The sequence below is a fragment of the Cryptomeria japonica genome, chromosome 2 (genome assembly GCF_030272615.1).
Source record: "Cryptomeria japonica chromosome 2, Sugi_1.0, whole genome shotgun sequence".
Taxonomy (NCBI): Eukaryota; Viridiplantae; Streptophyta; class Pinopsida; order Cupressales; family Cupressaceae; genus Cryptomeria; species Cryptomeria japonica.
In genome coordinates, this window is record NC_081406.1 from 430,988,816 (window position 1) to 431,002,154 (window position 13,339).

A 13,339-nucleotide genomic window follows, 5' to 3' on the forward strand; every position below is an offset into this window, starting at 1 on the left:
CAGGGTGGGCACCTTGGTGCGCACAACTTGCCTAGGCTGCGCACCAGCGCGGGCTCAAGATGGCACCGGCGTTCCGTTTTTTTCACTATCTTTCAAAACGGAAATTTTAAAATCTCATATTTTTTTTTTTTTTGCCTTTTTTGGAAATTAGTGAAGGCAGCACATCAAAGGTGCGCAATGCTAGTGCGAACCCGGGAGCGCTCCGATGTGTGCTCCAAGGTGCGGCGTGCACGAAGTCCGAGCCCGGTTTGCCCCGGGTGCGCACCTCGCCTGCACCTTCGTCGGGGTGGGCACCTTGGTGTGCAAACCTTGGCTGGGTTGCGCGCCCTGGTGGGCACCATGGTGCGCACCAAGGAGCGCTCTGAAGTGTGCTCCAAGGTGCGGTGTGCACGAAGTCGGAGCCCGGTTTGCCCCGGGTGTGCACCTCGCGTGCACCTTCGCCGCGGTGGGCACCTTGGCTGGGTTGCGCGCCTTGGTGGGCACCATGCAGTGCACGAAGTCGGAGCCCGGTTTGCCTCGGGCGCGCACCTCCGCTAGGGTGGGCACCTTGGTGCGCACAACTTGCCTGGGCTGCGCACCAGGAAGGGCTCAAGATGGCACCCGCGTTCCGTTTTTTTCACTATCTTTCAAAATGGAAATTTTAAAATCTCATTTTTTTTGCCTTTTCTGGAAATTAGTGAAGGCAGCGCATCAAAGGTGCGCAACGCTGGTGCGAACCAGGGAGCGCTCCGATGTGTGCTCCAAGGTGCGGCGTGCATGAAGTCGGAGCCCGGTTTGCCCCGGGTGCGCACCTTGCGTGCACCTTCGCCGGGGTGGGCACCTTGGTGTGCAGACCTTGGCTGGGTTGCGCGCCCTGGTGGGCACCATGGTGTGCACCAAGGAGCGCTCTGAAGTGTGCTCCAAGGTGCGGCCTGCACGAAGTCGGAGCCCGGTTTGCCCCGGGCGTGCACCTCGGGTGCGCACCTCGCGTGCACCTTCGCCGCGTTGGGCACCTTGGCTGGGTTGCACGCCTTGGTGGGCACCATGCCGTGCACGAAGTCGAAGCCCGGTTTGCCCCGGGTGCGCACGTCCGCCAGGGTGGGCACCTTGGTGCGTACACCTTGCCTGGGCTGCGCACCAGGGCGGGCTCAAGAGGTGCCCACCACAGTGCGCAACGCTGGTGCGAACCCGAGAGCGCCCCGATTTGTGCTCCAAGGTGTGGCGTGCACGAAGTCGGAGCCCGGTTTGCCCCGGGTGCGCACCTTGGTGTGCACACCTTGGCTGGGTTGCGTGCCCTGGTGGGCACCATGGTGCGCACCAAGGAGCGCTTCGAAGTGTGCTCCAAGGTGCGGCGTGCACGAAGTCGGAGCCCGGTTTGCCCCGGGTGCGCTCCGAAGCGGGGTTATTGGAGCGCCCCCTCTTTTTTTGTCGGAGCGTTCGGTGGGGTTTCTCGCATTGGCTCTTCCCAGGCCCGGTTGTTGGGTGCGCACCCACCCTGACGCGCATGAAGTCGGAAGTAGGGTTAATTGCCCGGGTGCGCACCTTCGCCAGGGTGGGCACCTTGGTGCGCACGCCTTGCCTGGGCTGCACACCAGGGCGGGCTCAAGATGGCACCCACGTTCCGTTTTTTTCACTATCTTTCAAAACAGAAATTTTAAAATCTCATTTTCTTTTGCCTTTTCTGGAAATTAGTGAAGGCAGCGCATCAAAGGTGCGCACCTCGCTGCCCACCACGGTGCGCAACGTCGGTGGGCACCCGGGAGTGCTTCGAAGTGTGCTCCAAGGTATTGCGTGCACGTTGTCGGAGCCCGGTTTGCCCCGGGTGCGCACCTCGCGTGCACCTTCGTCGGGGTGGGCACCATGGCGTGCACGAAGTTGGAGCCCGGTTTGCCCCGGGTGCGCACCTCGCGTGCACCTTCGCCGCGGTGGGCACCTCGGCTGGGTTGCGCGCCCTGGTGGGCACCATGGTGCGCACCAACGAGCGCTCCGAAGTGTGCTCCAAGGTGCGGCGTGCACGAAGTCGGAGCCCGGTTTGCCCCGGGTGCGCACCTCGCGTGCACCTTCGCCGCGGTGGGCACCATGGCGTGCATGAAGTCGGAGCCCGGTTTGCCCCGGGTGCGCACCTCGCGTGCACCTTCGCCGGGGTGGGCACCATGGTGCGCACCAACGAGCGCTCCGAAGTGTGCTCCAAGGTGCGTCGTGCACGAAGTCGGAGCCCGGTTTGCCCCGAGTGCGCACCTCGCGTGCACCTTCGCCGCGGTGGGCACCATGGCGTGCACGAAGTCGGAGCCCGGTTTGCCCCGGGTGCGCACCTCGCGTGCACCTTCGCCGGGGTGGGCACCTCGGCTGGTTTGCGCGCCCTGGTGGGCACCATGGTGCGCACCAAGGAGCGCTCCGAAGTGTGCTCCAAGGTGCGGCGTGCATGAAGTCGGAGCCCGGTTTGCCCCGGGTGCGCACCTTTGCCGCAGTGGGCACCATGGTGCGCACCATGGCATGCACGAAGTCGGAGCCCGGTTTGCCCCGGGTGCACACCTCGCGTGCACCTTCGTCGGGGTGGTCACCGCGGCTGGGTTGCGTGCCCTGGTGGGCACCATGGTGCGCACCAAGGAGCGCTCCGAAGTGTGCTCCAAGGTGCGGCGTGCACGAAGTCGGAGCCCGGTTTGCCCCGGGTGCGCACCTTCGCCGCAGTGGGCACCATGGTGCGCACCATGGCGTGCGTGAAGTCGGAGCTCGGTTTGCCCCGGGTGCGCACCTCGCGTGCACCTTCGTCGGGGTGGGCACCGCGGCTGGGTTGCGCGCCCTGGTGGGCACCATGGTGCGCACCAAGGAGCGCTCGGAAGTGTGCTCCAAGGTGCGGCGTGCACGAAGTCGGAGCCCGGTTTGCCCCGGCTGCGCAGCTCACGTGCACCTTCGCCGCGGTGGGCACCTTGGCTGGGTTGGGCACCATTGAGCGCTCCGAAGTGTGCTCCAAGGTGCGCAGCATGGCGTGCATGAAGTCGGAGCCCAGTTTGCCCCGGGTGCGCACCTCGCGTGCACCTTCGCCAGGGTGGGCACCTCGGTGCGCACACCTTCTCAATGTTTTTTGTCCTTTTCTGGAAATTGGTGAAGGCAGCGCATCAAAGGTGCGCACCTCGGTGTGCTCCGAGGTGCGTACGAAGTCGAAAGTCGGGTTAATTGCATTGTTTTCCCCGGGTGCGCTCCGAGGTGCGCAACATCAGTGCGCACCAAGGAGGGCTCCAAAGTGTGCTCTAAGGTGCGCACGATGGCGTGCACCTCTGGTGCGCACGATTCGGAGCTCGGTTTGCCCGGGGTGCGCACACCTTGGCTGGGTTGCGCACCTTTTGTGCGCTCCGAGGTGCGGACGAAGTCGGAGCTCGGTTTGCCCCGGGTGCGCACCTTCGCCAGGGTGCGCACCTTGATGCGCACACCTTGGTGGGCGCCATGGTGCGCACCTTTCGTGCGCTCCAAGGTGCGCACGAAGTCGGAGCTCGGTTTGCCCCGGGTGGGCACCTTGGTGGGCGCCATGGTGCACTCCGAGGTGCCCAAGATTGGTGCGCACCAAGGAGCGCTCCGAAGTGCGCTCCAAGGTGCGCAGGTGCGCGCGAAGTCGAAAGTTGGGTTAATTGTCCGGTTTGCCTCGGGTGCGCACCTTGCGTGCACCTTCGCCAGGGTGGGCGCCTTGGTGCGCACACCTTGGCTGGGCTGCGCACCCGGGCGCTTGGCACCCGCGTTTCCTTCATTTAAAATTTTTTTTTTTACAATCTCTCAGGTGGGAAATTCTATAATCTCAACTTTTTTTGCCTCTTCAGGAAACTTTTGAATGGAGCGCATCATTGGTGCGCTCCGAAGTGTGCTCCAAGGTGCGCACCTCTGGTGCGCTCCAAAGCTCTCTCCAGCTGCGTGCACCTGCCCCGGGCGCGCACCCGGCCCTGCCTAGCTTTGCTCACCTGTCCCGGGCGTCTGGTGCGGAACCTTAGAGTAAGAAACATCACCGTGCACCTTGGCCAACGTGCGCGACTCGACCGAGCGCGCACTGGCCGAGGTGCACACCGATTTCACCTGGGTGCGCACGCAGCACATCGGGCGCACCGGGGTGTGCGGACAACGCCCGGGTTGCACCGTGGCCTGTGTGCTCGGGGCGCCTCGGGTGCGCGCTCGGTGTCAACCCCGCGCGTGCGGTAGTGCGGGCACCGCACCCCGGCCCGGCCCGGCCCCGACGAGAACGCAAACGGGCAAAAGGTTAATTCAAATAGCATTGCGACGCCCAGCGAAAAACTAAAAAAGGGTGCAACACCGGGACTTCCCGGGAGGTCACCCATCCCAGTACTACTCCGGCCCAAGCGCACTTAACTGCGGAGTTCTGATGGGATCCAGTGGACTAACGCTGGTATGATCGCACCCGTTATGAGCTTGTCGCAGTGTGTACTTAGCAAACCGCGACCCACGTGCGAATCCACCCCGGCCACCCACCCCCGTCGAGGTGCACACCCTCCCTCGCGAAGTGCGCCCCGTTCGCCAAGTGTGAGCCCTGCCCGGGTGCGCGCACCTTGCTAGGGCGTCGGGTGTGCACCCGGCCCGGCCTACGTGCGTGCACCTGGACGGGGCGTCGTGTGCGTGCAGTGTCCCGTCTACAACGCGGTGCCCACACACCACCTCGGGCGCAACGACCTGCGCTCACATGTGGGCCGAGTGCACCTTGGTGCATGTTCGGGGCACCTCGGGTGCACGCTCGATCTTGCCCCGGTGCACCAAGGTGCTCGGTTTGCCCCGGGTGCGCACTTGGTGCATGGTGGGCACCCAAAATAGGGATCAAGCACCAAAACACAAGTTTCGGGATGCAAAATGGGACCCAAGGACCACAAATGCGTTCCAAGACCCATGATGGGTCCACGAGAACAAAAATGTGTTCCGAGACTTAATAAACAAATATTGGGTTTTAGGAGAAGAAACATGCTCTGATGCCCAAAACGAGAATCGACCCCGAAAAGGCCACAGGCCAAAAGTGGGATGCGAGACAAAAAAAAATGGGACCCGAGGACCAAAATTGGGTTCCCAGGTCGAAGACAGGGCAACCGGACAAGAAACGACCTCTAAGGCTCGAAATGAGTCCCGACGACTAAAACTTGACAAGAAGCACCCATCAGGCACCCAACTCGACACCCATGGGATGCCGACCCACCCGGGCTTCCACCTAGCAGACCTTGGCACCCACCCACCCTCGCACCCAACCTCGCACCCAACTTAGCACCTTTGAACCCACATTGGCACTCACCCTGACCCTGGCACCTTGGAACCCACATTGGCACTCACCTTGACCCTGGCACCCACCTTTGCACTCACCTTGGGACCCACCCTGGCTCCCACCTCGGCACCCACCCAGACACCCACCTTGGTTCCTTGGCACCCACCTTGGATCCTTGGCACCCACCCCGACACCCACCCTTGCACGCAACTTGGCTACTTGCCACCCACCCCGTGACCCACCTTGGCCAGGGTGGGTGCACACCCACCCTGGTGCCCACCTTGGCACCCACCCATGCTAGCACCCAGCCTGTGACCGGCCTTGGAACCCAACCTCGCACCCGTCTTGGCCAGTGTGGGTGCACACCCATCCTGGCACCCACGTTGTGACACACCCTGTGACCCACGCACCCTAGCACCCACGTTGGCACCCACCCTGGTGCCCACCTTGGCACCCACCCATGCTAGCACCCAGCCTGTGACCAGCCTTGGAACCCAACCTCGCACCCGTCTTGGCCAGTGTGGGTGCACACCCATCCTGGCACCCACGTTGTGACACACCCTGTGACCCACGCACCCTAGCACCCACGTTGGCACCCACCTTGGAACCTAACCTAGCAACTTGGCATCCACCCCGTGACCCACCTTGGCATCCACCATAGCAGTCGCCCACTTGGCACCCACCTTGGAACCCAACTTGGCACCCACCTCGGCACCCACCTTGCCACTCACCCTAGCATCGACCCATCCTAGCACCCACCCTGGCACCTTTGCACCCTAGCACTCACCCATCGTAGCACCTAACCTGTGACCCACCTCGACACTCACCCTCGCACCCACCTTGGAACCCAACCTAGCACCCACCCACCCTGGCACCCACCCTAGCACCTACCCACCCTTGCACCCACCCTGTGACCCATCTTGGCACCCACCCATCCTACCACTCAACCTATCACCCACCTTCTCACCCACCTTGGCATCCACCTTAGCACCCACCCACACTGGCACCTTAGCACCCACCTCGGGCAAGGTGGGTGCACACCCACCCTGGCACCCAATTTAGAACCCACCGAGCATGTTACCCACCTTGGCACCCACATTGCAGCCCACCCTAGTACCCACCCTATGACCCACATTGGCATCCACACCCTAGCACCCAGGCACCTCGACACCCACCTTGACATCCACCCTAGCACTGAACCTGTGACCCACCTTGGAACTCACCCTAGAACCCACCCACCCTGTGAACCACCTTGGCATCCACCTTAGCACCCACCCACCTTGGAACCCACTCTAGCACTCACCCATCCTAACACCCAACTTGTTACCCACCTTGGCACCCGCCCTCGCGTCCACCTTGAAACCCACCCACGCAGGAGCCCACCTTGGCACCCAACCCAACACCCACGCATCCTGGCACCCAACTTGTGACCCACCTTGGAACCCACCCTAGTACCCACCTTTGAACCCACTATATCACCAACCCACCTTGGCACCCACCCTATGACCCTCTTTGGAATCCACCCTAGCACGCACCCACCCTGGCACCCACCATGGAGCGCACCCTAGCACCCACCCACCTCGGCACGCACCTCAACACCCACCTTGGTGTGCGCACTGCGCCAACCTCTCAAAGACCCTATGTGGTGCGCTCCAAAGTGTACACCTTTGGTGCGAACCTTTGGTGCACACCAAAGTGTGCACCGAGGTGAGCACCAAAGTGCACTCCAGGGTGCACACCAAGGCGCGCACCTTTGGTGCAGTCAATGCAAACGAATTCGCAAGTTGGGGTCGACGTCCTAATCGTTGCTGCAGACTACATGTATGAGAATCAGACAAATAGCTTTATATAGGGGAGGTGTTGCGTTTGATGGGTCGACTCCCCTAGTTGTGTGCACTGCACCAACTTCAAAGACCCTGTCTTGTTTAAGAAGTTGAAAGTTGGGGTGGATGTCCTAATCATTGTTGCAGACTACGCATGTATGAGAATCAGACAAATAGCTTATATAGGGGAGGTGTTGCGTTCGGTGGGTTGACTCCCCTGGTTGTGCGCACTGCGCCAACCTCAAAGACCCCGCATTGCAGAAGAAGTCGGAAGTCGGATTTTGGTGAGCACCGAGGCGTGCACCTTTGGTGCGGTCAACGCAGACAAATTCAGAAGTTGGGGCCGATGTCCTAATCATTGTTGCAGGCTACACATGTATGAGAATCAGACAAATAGCTTATATAGGGGAGGTGTTGGGTTTGATGGGTCAACTCCCTTGGTTGTGCGCATTACGCCAACCTCAAAGACCTTGTTTTCGTTAAGAAGTCAAAAGTTGGGGTCAATGTCCTAATGGCTCCTGCAGGCTACACATGTATGAGAATCGGACAAATAGCTTATATAGGGGAGGTGTTGGGTTTGATGGGTCGACTCCCCTGGTTGTGCGCATTACGTCAACCTCAAAGACCTTGTTTTCGTTAAGAAGTCAAAAGTTGGGGTCGATGTCCTAATTGCTCCTGTAGACTACACATGTATGAGAATCAGACAAATAGCTTATATAAGGGAGGTGTTGGGTTTGATGGGTTGACTCCCCTAGTTGTTCGCATTACACCAACCTCAACGACCTTGTTTTTGTTTAGAAGCCGAAAGTTGGGGTCGATGTCCTAATTGCTCCTGCAGGCTACGCATGTATGAGAATCAGACAAATAGCTTATATAGGGGAGGTGTTGGGTTTGATGGGTCGACTCCCCTGGTTGTGCACATTGCGCCAACCTCAAAGACCCTGCATTGCGGATGAAGTCGAAAGTCAGAGTTTGGTGTGCTACAAGGTGTGGTCGGAGGTGCTCACCTAGGTGTGCACCTTTGGAGCGCACGAAAAGTGCCCTCCAAAAGTGCGCACCTTTGGAGCGCACAAAAGTGCCCTCCAAAAGTGCCCTCCAAAAAGTGCCCTCCAAAAGTGCCCTCCAAAAAGTGCCCTCCAAAAGTGCGCACCTTTGGAGCGCACAAAAGTGCCCTCCAAAAGTGCCCTCCAAAAAGTGCCCTCCAAAAGTGCGCACCTTTGGAGCGCACAAAAGTGCCCTCCAAAAGTGCGCACCTTTGGAGCGCACAAAAGTGCCCTCCAAAAGTGCGCACTTTTGGTGTGCACTTTGGTGCGCACTTTTGGTGCGCACCAAGGCGCTGGTTTGGTCTTTGCAGGCGAGTTCGGAAGTTGGGGTCGATGTCCTGAGCAGAGGTGCAAACTACACAGGTGTGGGAATCGGACAAATAGCTTATATAGGGGAGGTGTATGCTTCGATGGGTCGACTCCCCAGGTTGAGCGCACCGCGCCAACCTCAAAGACCCTACTGTATGGATGAAGTCGGAAGTTGGGTCCGATGACCGATTCGATTAGTAGGTATGCTCATGAGGTCGGAATTCGGGTCCAATGACCTGCCATGTGCAGGAAGGCGAATGTTGGCACTGTGCGTTGCAAGGTGCACACCAAGGCGCTGGTGCGGTCTTTTTAGTTGAGTTCGGAAGTTGGGGTCGATGTCCTAATCGGAGGTGCAAACTACACAGGTGTGGGAATCGGACAAATAGCTTATATAGGGGAGGTGTATGCTTCGTTGGGTCGACTCCCCTGGTTGAGCGCACCGTGCCAACCTCAAAGACCCTACGGTATGGATGAAGTTGCAAGTTGGGTCCGATGACCGATTCGATATGTAGGAATACTGGCGAGGTCGGAATTTGGGTCCGATGACCTGCCATGTGCAGGAAGGCGAATGTTGGCACTGTGCGTTGCAAGGTGCGCACCAAGGCGCTGGTTCCGTCGTTGGAGGCGAGTTCGGAAGTTGGGGTCGATGTCCTGATTGGAGGTGCAAACTACACAGGTGTGGGAATCGGACAAATAGCTGATATAGGGGAGGTGTATGCTTCGATGGGTCGACTCCCCGGGTTGAGCGCACCGCGCCAACCTCAAAGACCCTAATATATGGATAAAGTCGGAAGTTGGGTCCGATGACCGATTCGATTAGTAGGCATGCACAGGAGGTCGGAATTTGGGTGCGATGACCTGCCATGTGCAGGAAGGCGAATGTTGGCACTGTGCGTCGCAAGGTGCGCACCAAGGCGCTGGTGCCGTCGTTGCAGTCGAGTTCGGAAGTTGGGGTCGATGTCTTGGTTGGAGGTGCAAACTACACAGGTGTGGGAATCGGACAAATAGCTTATATAGGGGAGGTGTATGCTTCGATGGGTCGACTCCCCGGGTTGAGCGCACCGCGCCAACCTCAAAGACCCTACTATATGGATAAAGTCGGAAGTTGGGTCCGATGACCGATTCGATTAGTAGGCATGCACAGGAGGTCGGAATTTGGGTGCGATGACCTGCCATGTGCAGGAAGGCGAATGTTGGCACTGTGCGTCGCAAGGTGCGCACCAAGGCACTGGTGCCGTCGTTGCAGTCGAGTTCGGAAGTTGGGGTCGATGTCTTGGTTGGAGGTGCAAACTACACAGGTGTGGGAATCGGACAAATGGCTTATATAGGGGAGGTGTATGCTTCGATGGGTCGACTCCCCGGGTTGAGCGCACCGCGCCAACCTCAAAGACCCTACGGTATGGATGAAGTCGGAAGTTGGGTCCGATGACCGATTCGATACGTAGGCATACTCGCGAGGTCGGAATTTGTGTCCGATGACCTGCCCTGCGCAGGAAGGTGGAATTTGGGTCCGATGACCGAGTTGAATGCGTGCCCTGCGCAGAAAGGCGGAATTAGGGTCCGATGATCGAGTTGATGTTGATGGCCCGCCATGCGCAGGAAGGCGGAATTTGGGTCCGATGACCTGACATACGCATGGAGTCCGACTCGGGGGCCGATGTTCGATTCGATGACTTGCATTGTGGGTAAAGTCGGAAGTTGTGGTCTTTGACCCGATTCGATGACCAGACTTCGGCTGCTTGAGAATCGGACAAATAACTTATATAGGGGAGGTATTGTTCTCGAGCATCCTCCCCCCGTGCCCGTTTATGTCGATTGATGCTGGTGCTCGACTGGTTTGAGCCCTCGGATGCAAAAATCTTGCACCAGGATTTATCGATTGTGATGGACACGGCAAGTCTCCTGATTGCTATGCAGGAGCTCATCGGGAATCTCTATGCGGCCTCGGTATGGACTCGACCTGCGGAATGGTTCGGCAATGGTAGTCGCTCCAACACGTCCTTGCAGTGGCCACAGAGGTGATTCGACTAGAGCTCCAGTCTAGCTTTTGGGTTGCTTGGCGGACTGGTATAGCCGCGATCGAGTTCCGGCCATGAACGTTTTAGATAGCTCTTGGGCTTTCTGGGACGGAAGTCGGAAGTCCGATTTGATGACCATTCTTCGGATGTGTGAGAATCGGACAAATAACTTATATAGGGGACTGTGTTGTCTCACGCAGCCCCCTCCGTGCCCCTCTATCTCGACCGATGTTGGTGCTTGAAAGGGTTGGGATCGCTCGGATTTATAAACGTGCACCGCCGTTTGTCGAGTGTGAGGGACGCGGCAGGTCTCCTAAATGCTATGCGGGCGCTCTCTGAGAATCTCTATCCGGCCTCGACACAGACTCGTCTTGCTGAATGGTTTGGTACTGGTAGTCAATCCAACACGTCCTTGTTGTGGCCGCCTAGGCGATTCGATTCGAGCCCCCGTCTAGCTTTTGGGTTGCTTGGCGGATTTTGCCCTATCCGCAAGTGAGCTCGGTCCCTAAACGTTCGAGGAACCCGATTGCTATGCACCGACTCTCTTTCTTGCGAGCCTCCATCTAGCTTTTGGGTCTCTACGGAACGGAAGTCAGAATCTGGGACCGTTGTTTGATTCGACGAGGCAGACTACGGTTGTGCGAGAATCGGACAAATAACTTATATAGGGGAGGTGTTGACTGGAGCATTCTCCCCCGTGCCCCTCTAACTCGACCAATGCTGGCGCTCGAACGGTGGGTAGCGCTCGGATTTTCATTGAGCGCCAACATTGGTCGATTTAGAGGGGCACGCGAGATTCCCGAATGCTATGCGAGGGCTCTAACGGAAATGCCTATTGGTTTCGGTATGGATGCAATTGCGAGAGTGGTTCGGCAAAGGTAGTCGTTCCGATGCGTCCATGTCGTGGCCAAATCGATAATTCGATTTGAGCCCTCGTATAGCATTTGGGTCTCTCGATGTGATTCCGCATTCCAGTCCCTTTGGGCACTGCTTGAGCCGCATCCTAGGGGGTTCCCTTCCCAATAATCTCCCTCGCAACCCGATTGCTATGCGGTAAGGCTCCTCGGCCGCCTTGGAACTATCTGTGTATCGGACGCATCGCGGGATAAGGGGTTGGCAACGGTAGTCGCCCCAAGCGCGTCCGATGCTTGGACCATTCTGAGGCGGCCCTGAAGCCTCTTCCGTCTAGCCGTTGGGTCCTTCTCGCCGCATCCCTCGCCTCGCACCCCGATTGCTATGCGGTGAGGCTCCTCGGCCGCCTTGGAACTATCTGTGTATCGGACGCATCGCGGGATAAGGGGTTGTCACTGGTAGTCGCCCAAAGTGCGTCCGATGCTTGGACCATTCCAAGGCGGACCTGAAGCCTCTTCCGTCTAGCCGTTGGGTCCTTCTCACCGCATCCCTCGCCTCGCACCGCGATTGCTATGTGGTGAGGCTCCTCGGCCGCCTTGGAACTATCTGTGTATCGGACGCATCGCGGGATAAGGGGTTGTCACTGGTAGTCGCCCCAAGCGCGTCCGATGCTTGGACCATTCCGAGGCGGACCTGAAGCCTCTTCCGTCTAGCCGTTGGGTCCTTCTCGCCGCATCCCTCGCCTCGCACCCCGATTGCTATGCGGTGAGGCTCCTCAGCCGCGTTGGAACTATCTGTGTATCGGATGCATCGCGGGATAAGGGGTTGTCACTGGTAGTCGCCCCAAGCGCGTCCGATGCTTGGACCATTCCGAGGCGGACCTGAAGCCTCTTCCCTCTAGCCGTTGGGTCCTTCTCGCCGCATCCCTTGCCTCACACCCCGATTGCTATGCGATGAGGCTCCTCGGCCGCCTTGGAACTATCTGTGTATCGGACGCATCGCGGGATAAGGGGTTGTCACTGGTAGTCGCCCCAAGCGCGTCTGATGCTTGGACCATTCCGAGGTGGACCTGAAGCCTCTTCCCTCTAGCCGTTGGGGCTTTCTCACCGCATCCCTCGCCTCGCACCCCGATTGCTATGCGGTGAGGCTCCTCGGCCGCCTTGGAACTATCTGTGTATCGGATGCATCGCAGGATAAGGGGTTGGCACTGGTAGTCGCCCCAAGCGCGTCCGATGCTTGGACCATTCCGAGGCGGCCTTGAGCCTCTTCCCTCTAGCCGTTTGGGCCATCTCGCCGCATCCCCCCCTTGCACCCCGATTGCTATGCGGTGAGGCTCCTCGGCCGCCTTGGAACTATTTGTGTATTCCGAGGCGGCCTTGCAGCCTCTTCTGTCTAGCCTTTGGGGCCATCTCGCTGCATCCCACACCTCGCACCACGATTGCTATGCGGTGAGGCTCCTCGGCCGCCTTGGAACTATCTGTGTATCGGACGCATCGCGGGATAAGGGGTTGTCACTGGTAGTCGCCCCAAGTGCGTCCGATGCTTGGACTATTTCGAGGCGGCCCTGCAGCCTCTTCCGTCTAGCCTTTGGGGCCATCTCGCCGCATCCCTCACATCGCACCCCGATTGCTATGCGGTGAGGCTCCTCGGCCGCCTTGGAACTATCTGTGTATCGGACGCATCGCGGGATAAGGGGTTGTCACTGGTAGTCGCCCCAAGCGCGTCCGATGCTTGGACTATTCCGAGGCGGGCCTGCAGCCTCTTCCGTCTTGCCTCTAGGGCCATCTCGCCGCATCCCTCACCTCGCACCCCGATTGCTATGCGGTGAGGATCCTCGGCCGCCTTGGAACTATCTGTGTATCGGACGCATCGCGGGATAAGGGGTTGTCACTGGTAGTCGCCCCAAGCGCGTCTGATGCTTGGACTATTCCGAGGCGGCCCTGCAGCCTCTTCCGTCTAGCCTCTGGGGCCATCTCGCCGCATACCTCACCTCGCACCCCGATTGCTATGCGGTGAGGCTCCTCGGCCGCCTTGGAACTATCTTCGTATTGGACGCGTCGTGGGATAAGGGGT

The 13,339-nt window shown here is 59.2% G+C and overlaps 1 non-coding gene across 1 annotated transcript; it reads right to left on the minus strand.

Moving 5' to 3' along the window:
• Positions 1-4,261: 4,261 nt before the first annotated feature.
• On the minus strand, positions 4,262-4,380 carry LOC131873842 (5S ribosomal RNA). The gene has a single exon (XR_009371732.1). It is a non-coding gene; the product is annotated as a 5S ribosomal RNA (ribosomal RNA).
• Positions 4,381-13,339: the final 8,959 nt, after the last annotated feature.